Below are 11,961 nucleotides of genomic sequence, written 5' to 3' on the forward strand. Positions count from 1 at the left end.
TCGCTCAGTCTCTGCCCTCATCACCACACACTGTTGTGTGTGTGTCTCATTTCCCTCGTCTCATTAGGACAGCAGGCATTGAATTCGGGTTTACCTGAATCCAGTACGACCTCATTTCGGCTTGACTACGTCTGCAGAGATCCTATTGCCCAAGGAGGTTACAAGTACAGGCACTGAGGAGGAGGACTTGCGCAGGTTTGAGGCACGCTGTGTAACCCTCCACAGGCCTAACGGGCACTAGGGAGTTAACTGTCACTGAGGGATTGAAGCGCACGACAGGTCTGAAGGTTCGGAGTGGGACCATGCAGGGATATTAAGGATATGAGGCAGGGGTGCCTGGGCGGCTCAGTCAGTTAAACACCTGCCTTCAGCTCAGGTCATGATCTCAGAATCCTGGGAGCAAGTCCCACACAGGGCTCCCTGCTCAGCTGGCAGCCTGCTTCTCTCTCTCTCCCTCTGCTGCTCCCCCTGCTTGGGTTCTCTTGTGCTCTCTCTCAAATAAAGTCTTTAAAAAAAAGTCTTTAAGAAAAAAAAAAAAAAAGGATATGAGGCATAGATGTCCTGAGGGAATAAGAGGGTGAAGGAAATCATGGGAAGGAAGGGGATTATGGGTGATGAATTCATTGGCAAAAGAGAGTTCAAAGGCAAGGAAGGGTGGGTAAAAGGCAGACAAACCTTACTGCCTGGGAAGGGTAAAAGAACATGGGGTGGAAGGGGGATAGTTGCTTGTGAGTGGAGGCCTGGGGGGGGGGGTGGTTCAGTGCTCTAACCAGAGATGAATGGTGGCAAGAAAGCCGATGCCTGGAGAACATAATGACACACGTAGTTAATGTGGGTGGAGGGGGATCATTGGAGCTGGGAGAACAGTTGACATCAGTACGTTTAAGGCCCGTGAGAAAGTGTTAGGGAGTGTAGGGTTGGGGATAACGGGTGCAGGGTCATGAGGAATCTAAGGACTCCTGATAAATGATGGCTGAGACATTGAGGGTAGTGGACATAAAAGACACAATAAATGGGCTGAAGTTATTAGAGTGGTGGTGGGAGGGGGAGATAAATGACCATGGGAGAGGAGGAAAGAATGGAGATTCGGGGACAATGGAAGGAAGTTTGAACTGAGGGCTCTAGAATTAGGTGAAGAGGGGTTTACTGGTGTAGAAGTCTAACGTGCTCAAGATGAATGTAGAAGAGCAGGAGGAAGCCTAGAAGCTCATTTGGAGGGAGAGTGCTAGGGTTCGTAGTATCTACAGGTCATGCAAAGATTCAGGTCACCATGGGGGATAGAGGTGGAGGGTGAGGAGGGGTGGAGCTGGGGGTGATGGAGTTCCAGGAGTTCTCTTGGAGGTCACTAATTCATTCTCCTCCTCACTAATTCCCTGATCTGCATTTGATTCACAATTGTCAACAGTTTCTAATTTCGGTCCATGAGGCAATACCCTTATTTTTATAAAATACTCAGTAAGCTTTTCAATGGAATATACGGTAAAGGACTACAGGTAAAATTGTGAGTCAACGAGAGTTGATATTTTCTCTTTTTTGGGGATACTATGGACAAGGTGTGACATGGAGAGGGCACGTGGCAACCAGGAGAAGGAGATGGATGCTGTCAACATCTGAATGGTCCCAGAAGTAGATTCACTGCTAGAGGCTGCACAGAAAGTCCAATCCCTCACGAAACCTTGCTTTTGACCTTGTTGGACCCCAAAGAGAAAACCCAACCAAGCCCACTGCAATTCAGACATACAAAGAGCAGAGTTTTCTTTTTGAGCTCCTAAATGTGTGAAAATTGGTGATGGTAGAGACAGAAAACACCTACACATAGGCAGAACTTTAATTGTGAAATAAAAATTAGACAATATAAGTGTTCAAAATATTTAAATAAAATAAAAATCCTTCTTAATTGCCACCAATCAGTAATAGTTTAATCTTCGGACGTAAGAGCTCAGCAGTTTGAGCTGTACCCTCTTTCTTGTGCAATTTCAGAGCATATGTGAAGTTCCATTTGAAACTGTAGAACACAAACTATTTCGCACTTGGTTCAATGTTTACATAAATATTCTCATATCTAACTTACTATGAATCAAATTGCTTTCCTTAACCAACGTAGTATGAGGGTGGCAGTTTCACACCAGTAGAAATGGATTTACTCCATTCCTAAAATACCATATCCCACAGTAATAGGAAATATAACACCCTTGTTGAAACACCTCCTTGTTTATACACTTACATAGTTAAACGTATCACTCTCCCGCTACGATGCACATCGTGAAAAGTGGATCTTTGATCTGTACACATGTGCCCTCACTGGGTGGTTCTGGGCATGAGGCTCTTGCACCATCATGAGTGTGCATTCTTACAATGAGTGGACAATTGCTGAACTAACCTTGCAAAGAGATAAAAACAACCACAACAACCAACATATCCTACCAACTGTTTCCACTGTGAAAGAAATTCAACAGGGAAACCATTAGACTCAAGTGACTTTAACGCCTCGGTAGCCTCTGTAAGCAAACAACTTATTTCACAGTCAATGCGCCGGAGTGGAAGAAAATGAACTTAAGAACAAGCAATTACTGGGGCGCCTGGGTGGCACAGCAGTTAAAGCGTCTGCCTTCGGCTCAGGGCGTGATCCTGGCGTTATGGGATCGAGCCCCACATCAGGCTCCTCCACTGTGGGCCTGTTTCTTCTTCTCCCACTCCCCCTGCTTGTGTTCCCTCTCTCGCTGGCTGTCTGTATCTCTGTCAAATAAATAAAATCTTAAATAAAAAAAAAAAAGAACAAACAATTACTGCCAACTAGACCTTCCAAAAATAAGGCAACTGCTTTAGGTATATTCAATCAGTGTCCTTGCTTTCCTTCCATATCCTCTCTATAAAAACCTCCTCACTAGGTCCTACAGGTGGAGCATGCCTCGTCATTTGAATAGACAAATTAACTCTTAAAAATTTGAATGTGTATCGCTTCATCTCTTTTTAAAGATTTTATTTACTTATTGAGAGAGACAGAGCGAGCAGGGGGACGGGCAGATGGAGAGGGAACGACAGAGTCTCAAGCAGATTCTGCACTGAACTCAGAGCCCACACTGGGGGCTCGATCTCACCACCTTGAGATCTTGACCTTAGCCAAAATCAGAGTCCAACGCTTAACCGACTGAGCCACCCAGGTGCCCCATATCACTTCATCTTTTAACACCAAACACTACCGCCTTGCTCACTGGCTTGCAACGCAGGCTCAGGACTCAGTATGACAGCTTTTCTTGCCTCTCCTCACTCACCTTCACACATGCACACAAGAAACTAACACGACTCCTTCTCACTTCCCCAGATTTCACTCCTGGTAACGGCTCCCCACAACTTTCCCACCACGTGCTACACATGCCCACAGAGGACGTGCGGCACACACGGCCCTCCTCAGGGCCAAAACCCGCAGGCACATGCTCCTCCCTTCACCTGCCCTGGTCTCCAGAACACCGGCCTTGAATCCAACCTCAACCCGGCCCAGACATCGGAGGTCACCCTTCAGGCAAGCTGGGACCAGAGCTACGACAGACCAGTCCTCCCTCTGGTGGTGTTATCAGGTTCAGAGTTCTTGATGCCTTCTCCCATGTCTGCCCTTCCTAGGGCCAAAACTTCACACGTGCAGAGCAAGCACACAGGTGAACCCCTCGAGGTCCTGAGTCAGGCACCTGCCACAATGCAGAGGACACCAGAGCACATGGGGACAGGGGTTGGTCTTCCCTGATCACTCTGTGCAATACAAACACCTAAGGCGCCCATCAGCTCCACCTCTCCCTGCAGACCTGCTGACGCCCCTGGATTCCTGTTTCAAACTTCGGGCCTAACATTGCGGGCACAGAGCTCAGCTGCCCCCGAATTTCCATAGGAGATAGTCCCTCTGCGTAAAGGGGGCTTGCGGAGCCTAAGTAAATTGTCAGTTCAGATTCTGCCAGTTATTCAACCTGAGACCACAAAACTGCCCTCCACACTCCTCTGCCAGTTCCTGATCCTTCCTCCTCAGAACGGTTCAGAACACAGAGTTCCTGGCAGCTCCATCTCCTGGGAGGCCCAAGTTAGCATTCACACTTTTCTGAGGCTCAGACTCAGATAAAGGAGAACAAAGGACTTACAATTTGCTGGTCAGTTTCACCTTTCTGGTGAAAACACTGCTTCCAAGATGACACAGAGCATCCCACCTTCCATTCCTGGGATGTCCATTCATAGTCCACACATTAATGATAACCAAAGACAAAGTGCAAATGATCCACCCTTCCTTCCTGTCTCCCAGTTTGCTCTCTATATATGTGCCATCATATCCAACATTATTTTTAAGACTACTGATCATGAAAAAGAAGAGAATCTCTACTCCCAAGAAGGCACACCCAGTATGCAAACCTTCCTGGAAAAAACGATCATAGAGTACTCAATTCCCAGACCTTTAGAAAGATTAGCATGCATAACATATGGAAGATTCCCAGCAGCGACCTGGGCCCAGGGCCGCCTCCTATACGTGAAGCACGTAGTAGGTGCTCAATAAACAGCCCTTTGATGCATGAGCACATACCATTTCTCCCAAACAGCCGTGCACAGACACCACTGCCTCATCTAGTCCCTTCCCCACTTGCTGGGGATGAGCAGAGAATCTCATCTCCGTGGAGCTGCTAGTCGCCTTCGCTGGGAATGGCAGTATTTGTACAGACATAGGATGGTTTGGTAGAAGGGACTCGGGTGTGCTCTTCTGCTGTCTCTGGACTAGGGCTACTGGAAACAAAGTCTGGGAACAGCAACCTCAATGGTTGTTAAAAGTACACATTAACGGGCTTCATCCAGACCCAGGGATTTGTGATATCCGAGGGTGGGTCCCCAGAGTCTGTTTCTCGTGGGAACCTCAAAGGGTTTGTATCTACAGGAAATTCTGACAAGCAATGTTTAGAAAAGTCGGTCTCAGGTTTTGCTTCACATTGGGATCCCCTGTGTAGTTTTTAGAACTACCATCTCCAGTGTCCCAGCCCCAGAGGTTCTGGCACGTTGTCCTTGATGGAACCTAACATTAATTAGGTCTTCATGAAGTGGCCCAACACTTTCCACTGTGACACCAATGTAAACATTGAGGCTCTCAAGTACATATCATTTCTTTTTTTTCTTTTTAAGATTTATTCATTTATTTTGAAGGGGGGCAGACAGAGTCTTAGGCAGACTCCACAAGGAGTGCGGAGCCCAACACGGAGCTTGATCCCAGACCCGGAGATCAAAACCTGAGCTGAAACCAAGGGTCAGACACCCAACTGTCTGCACCACCCAGGCACCCCCTCAAGTACATTTCTGAGGACAGAGCACAGGGTCTAGTCAGTGGGGAAGCCTCCATGGCGAGGGCTGTTCTGCAGAAGATTTGATAGGGGAGGGGCAGTCTACCCCACATTCCTCATTTTGTACCAGACTTTGTGTGTGTCCGCAGAAGACAAGTGCACCCAAAAATGAGAGAGGAGCAAATCACATGGAGCCCCCACTTTGAGATTACCGATGTGTACCTTTGTTCACATGCTTCCACAAGCAATGGAATAGCAATCACATGCACTCTCACTGGCCAAGGGGAGGCTTTTGGATTTCACTGTGAATGCCAGGGAAGACACTGGAAGAGAAGGGAAATCCTTGGAGAATGTAGCAGCATGTGAAGAATGAGACAGGAGATGTCCCTCTGTGACCACCAGAGAATTAAGGATGGGCTTCCAGAATCATTCCATTCAAGCACAGCATCCTAAACCACATTTTAAGACTGAGGTTTCTCCTTTGGCCCCCACCTGTGTCATCTGCTTCATTCATTCCCACCTACCTGGGTGTGTGGCTACTGTCTCCTTTCTCTTCATGTGCCCGGGACTCTTTCCTTTTCCAAAGAAGTTGACCGGACACAGTCTAGAGACAGCAAGCCCTGTTTATAAGAAAAGAAACAGGACTTGATGGAGAATGTACAATTTCAAATTGTACTATGTACTACGCTCGGTAGAGAAGAGAGCATATTACAGAACGATATAGAAATTTTTTTCTCAAAATGCTATTTTCTAATGGCCTCTTTAGAATACCGAGGAAGCTTCTTCAATGTTCAGCTCCTTACCTCCACTTCCAAGTACTACTGAATCAAAAATAAGGAATAGATACCTCATTTGAAGATGTGGATAACAGTATTCTATGCCACTTAGGTTCTAGAATTATCACAAATAGAAAAGGAAGGTTGCAGATAACCTCAGGGAAGGAAAAGTTAAAGCCAAGATAAAACATCATGAAGACTTCCTTCCTAACACCAACAAATGCCTGATTATTTCCTTGAAATGATGTTATTTGGGATGAGATACACTATAGAATTTTAAGACATGTGAACATATACGAATTGCATGATACTGGTTTCCTTTTGCTAAAAATACAAAAATAAAGAAAATGTTTGTGACACTGTGCACAATAAAATGGAAACTTCAAGGTCCAGCACTAATTTAGAACCTTTATTTGCAAAGGCCAGGATCTCCAGGAAACAAACGTGATAGCCTCCATTTTCTGGGGTAATCAGGCAGAGAGACCCTGAGCCAAGTGAACAAAGTTAACATCAGCTGTAATGAGAAAAATTATAATTACTGCCCTTGAGCACGTAGGACTCATCACTGCTGTGATATTTACTAAAAAAACAAAACAAGAAAACAAAAAAACTAAAAACCCCCCCCAAAAAACAAAAAGAAAAACAAATCCTAGGATTCCAATTGTGAAAGTATAGCAGTTATGAAATTTCAAGCCACAGATTGCTCCAGTGTCCTGTAACCTTTAATATATTTCAAATACTAAGTCCTTCTTTGAAGCAATGTAGACAGCAAGGCTCTCTTTTTCAGAGCGCTGACTTGTTCTGGGCCTAATAGCCATCTGGATTGTTTTTTCATGTTCATCTAGTTTCTGAAGACTGAGGCCACACCCAGGCAGAACCATAAATATTATATATTCTCCCCCTTCACTGGGGTCCTGAAACCCAAAACGTCCCCAGGTGTGAATCTTGGGTAGCAACAAGCCCCTTGTTGATCTGTCATAGCGGGAATATTTTCATACTCCAGGGAATGAATTCATGGTAGGAATTCCCTACGCTGCTTAGAAAGCACAGTCGGAGAGAATGGAGACGGCCCCAGCAATGCAAGAGAGAAATACCCTAAGAATTCACTCTCACTCTCATTAAAAGGATAAATAGCAAAACAAATTTGCTAGGAAGGACAACCAGAGGTAGAGAACTGAATGTGCAAATTCTAAATATATGGCATTTGGGGAAGAAATGAGGACACTGCCCTAAGCTAAGGCAAGACAAATTTACCTGAGAAGCGGCCATTTCTTCCTCTCCCTCCTGCTCTTGTTTCCATGGGTGAGATTATATCGAGAAATCACACCTGGAAGCCTTTAAAGGCCTCAGCACAGCTTCTTCACCTGCTATCATCAGGTCAGAGGCAGAAGGATCTCGAAATGCACAAGAGGCTGCCCTCTGTCACAGGAAAGATTCAGAAGAAAAGAGGTCCTACACGGACACTTGCGTGAGTTTCTCCGTCCCGGTTTCAGATGTCCTCCCCTCCCACAGACAGCCACAGATCCTGCCACAGCATGGGGAACGTGGGCTGCACTGACCTGCGCCTTCCAAGGGAAGGCCGAACACTCTGGTATCTTCTCTTCAACTGAAAGCAGCTCTCACAACTGTATCCGTGACTCCTTGTGCTTCACCCTGGTCTACCTGAGAAGCACCTGGAGCACAGAGGTAAAGCAGCACTGACGCTCTCGCCCTGACCAATAGACAGACTCTGGCAGAGGGCGCAGGTGATGGTGGTTCTGAAAACTCACCCTTTACTGTAAACCCAGGCTGATAAGCAATGATGTGCTTTCGAGCTTGAATGTGCATAGAAATCATTTGGTGTCCAGGTTCCATAGAAGAAATGGTGATTCTGCAGGTTTGTAACAGGGTCTGAGAATTGGCATCTGTCATGAGTTCCTTCTTAGTGGGGACGCTGCTCCTGGAGACCCACGGTTAGTGGCCACACTGGAGAACGCAGGCACAGCGCACCTGAGCCCCCCACACCCGCGGTCTTATGTCAACACAAACAACTCCTGCCGAGTACCCAGGAAAGAGTTTACTATTTACTTCTCACTATTGTGAGTTTACGGTCGGTCCCAGCAAAGACCACCATTGCCATCCTGAAGGACCACATGCTTTCACAGCACTTTACAGTTTACAGAAAGAAGGCTAGTGAGCGCTCATGTCGGAGCAAGTCTCTATGTGGTAAGCAGCGTGCATACGTTGGTTACGGCAATGTTGCCTGACACTGATTTTCTGTTCCCCAGCAAGTTATGGTGCACCGTGTTGCACATACGATGTGACGTCACCCCCATAATACCCCGCGCGCTGGGCACTAGGTGTCCTGTAATAACCATGAGGAGGTGGACACCACGCCCCACCTATCGGCCTCATCTTCTGTTTCCCTATTGATTGAAAAAAAAAATGTTCGTATTCTACAGGAGTGAAGTAGGGAGGAACAGAAAAATACAGAAAGGAAGGGTAAATTAGTAGTTCCGAGAGTTTTTGTTGTTGTGCCTACATTTTTTTAAACAGGATAGAGAAATGTTTGATTTTTTTTAAAAGATGTTATTTGAGAGAGAGCAAGAGAGAGAGCACAAGCAGGGCAGGCAGAGGGAGAAGGAGACTGCCCACTGGTTTTCAGGGATGGGATGTCTCAGGTCCACGATGTTTCCTGTCTTTGCGCAATTCCATTTTTTACAACTTGAAACCTGTTACTTCTCTACCTCTGAGGTGTCCTGCCCGATGGGCTTCTTTTCATTGACATGTTGCCTTATTTTCTTGTTCTACTGAAGGCTGGCTCTCTGAATATTTCTCTTCTACATCACAGAAGCCCCTGTCAGTTCTCACTTCTTTCTCCTCAGGCTTTTTACGTGCCCTGAACAATTTTCACCATGAAGTAATGACCTAAAGCTTCTGAGGTTTGTGTTGGGAGTGGATCAGCTTTGACGCCAAGATTCCTTTTGGAGTTGGAGGTCAAGTTCTGGATATCAAAGAGGAGGGACCGCCTGTAGTGTTAGTGGGCATTGGAAATTCGGGCTGCTCTGTGTAGACTGGGATTAAAGAAACTGCACATGTAATCCAGTTGAGGTCAATGGCCCCAATAAAGTGCAAAATTCTGAAAAAAGCAAGTACTAAGGGGGAATTTGCTCCACCAGATTTTAAAATGGTCTTTGGAGAGTGAACGAGAGCATTACTGAATACCAAACAGAGGTGTTATAGGGAATAGAATAAAATCATTTCATAACCGGAAATCAGTTCTTAGTGACACTACCTTTAAAATCATATGACAAACTTGATTTATTAAAGACTTAGTTTTTACAATAAGAATAAATGTAGATATCTGAAAATTGGAGATCTATTAATAGATACCACATGCATTGAACTGAAGGCCAGCTGTATACCAAATAATTGCTCTGCAGCATTCAGTATAAACGAGAGAAAAATGCTTACAATTCAACAGAGGAAGCAACCTAGAACTTTGGCTTTGTGATCAGATGGACGGTTTCAAGTGTGGTTCCAACAGTTGTACCAATGCAACATGGCTTTCTTGGGCAAATATTTCAAATACTTCTGAATGAGAAATAAGTTCTATTCTTTACTATTATATACGCATCATGACTCCCTCTCTACAGAAACATACACTCAGATTTTCTAGCTGTATAAATAAATATATACACACAGATATTGAGTTAAAGGTATGCATACCATTTTGTTGCTTATTGTGTTCTAGAACGTGATGCAGCTTTTCTCAACATTCATGTCCTCTATTTTAGAGAGATCTATTGTAGAGCTTTTTTTTTTTAAAGATTTGAGAGAGAAAAAGAGCAACAGACAGACAATGGGGGGGGGCAGAGGGAGAGGGAGAGCGATAAGCAGGCCCCCCATAGGCAAGGAGCCTGACTCCGGTCTCCATCCGAGGACCCTGGAATCATGACCTGAGCCAAAGGCAGACGCTTACCTGACTGAGCCACCCAGGCGCCCCTAGAGATGTTTTATTAGTAAAAATGGAATTAGGACATTCTTTAAAAGATCCATGTAAGTATTTTCTTATTGATTACCTATGTCATGATTCACTTCCTCCATATAAAGAATGTTGTGATTCCTGTTTCAGACAAATTTGTATATATTTCATTGAGTTGTAGAATGTGAACTGTAATTACTGCTTCAAAGGTGAATGAATTCGAAATTTTTATAGATACCGGACAGGAGCTCTTCCGCAAAGTTGCACTTATGTCCTATTTTATACGTAGTGTTTCCTCCTGGCCTCACCAACACTCTTTATTACCACTCATTTTAATTTCATCTATCACGAGGCTAGAAGTCATGTCGTGTCTTTATGTCTATTCTACTTACCAGCTGTGAAATTGGAGCAATTTTCATTACTGAATGTTCCAGTTATTCGATCAATTAACTTTTCCTATACTTAGAAAAATAAGCTTTAAATTGCAGAGCTATTTTTTGTCTTTTAATCCTGTTTAACAATTAAAATATTTTCTCCTTCACTAATTTTTATTTACTTATACATCTAAGAAAAATGCATATGCTCTTGATTATATTGTTCTCTCTCTACCGTAATTCTGATTTGTTTCTGGTGGAAGGCGTACACTAAGGCATGCTTCAAAATGCTATCTATTCTCATCCGTGTAGTCAAAATAGTCGAAGATGATGTTTAACTCTTTAGAAATTATTTGTATTTTTTCCCATTTCAAATAGTTTACATTAAATTTATGCAAATGAAACCATACCACTTACTAGACAGTGTATTCTGGAGAACACAGTAATTAGCTGTGTATTCCGAAGGGGCTCTTTCCTACTGACCTGCGTCTGTTTCGACTGTCTGGAGATTCTCCAGCTTCAACATCAGCTCTTCCCTGGCCCTCTCACCTGCTGGACGTGCACACGTGACTCTTGCCATCTCTCACGATCGGGTTAGCCAATTCATTAAAGAAATCTTTCCCCTCTCTCTATGTAGAGATTTATAGAGAAATAGAGATTGCTTCCTATTTATCATATGCCTATATCTTCTTCTGTATCTATAGGTCTATGCAAATAGAGATACCGAAAATACAAAAAGAGATACATAGATATCCATTCTATTGTTTGTTGCCTTGGAGAAACCCAGATTTTAGCATCTGTACATTTTCTTCAACATCAAAGTGTTGAACATAACTCACACTAATAATTAAATATATATAATTTGACAAACTTCCTTCCCATACGCTTCTTACAAATTCTTTTTGTATTTTCACAAAATCGAAAACACAGGAAAAAGTTAAATCCTAAATTCCCCCTGAAATCTTACACATGTACGTGTGTCATGGTTCAATTTATGTAGTCGTGGTATGTTATAATACTAGGCCTTCTTATACAGGCATTCCTTCTTTGGGGTTCTTTTTAAACAGCTTTATTTGCATTGAATTTAAGTGCTGTATAATTTATACACTTAAAATGTACAAACGGTAGGCTTTTAAGTGATTCACACATAGGTGCAAGCAAACCATAGTCAATTTTACAATGCATCACCTTCCCCATCCCCATCCCCATCCTCTTATCCCTGTGGCTAGGAAACCACTAACTGCTTATTTCATTTTTTTCTCAGTCTCACTGAGATATAATTAACATTAACATTATATTAAGTATATATTGCAAAACATAATTATCACCTCAGAGTTCTAATTTTTCATGTGGTGAGAATTTTTAAGAGCTATTCTCTTAACAACTCTCAATTGTATTGTTAATTATATCAAGTATACACTGTATATATACACCACATTCTCTGCTCATCTGACAATGGACAAGGAATTTTCCATTCTTTTGGCTATTATGCATAAAGTTGCATGTTTATTTTTCACCTATTTCTGAATTTTCTAGATTTGTACCTC

Source organism: Ursus americanus, chromosome 21 (assembly GCF_024610735.1).
Source record: "Ursus americanus isolate L20-20 chromosome 21, mUrsAme1.1.p, whole genome shotgun sequence".
Classification (NCBI taxonomy): domain Eukaryota; kingdom Metazoa; phylum Chordata; class Mammalia; order Carnivora; family Ursidae; genus Ursus; species Ursus americanus.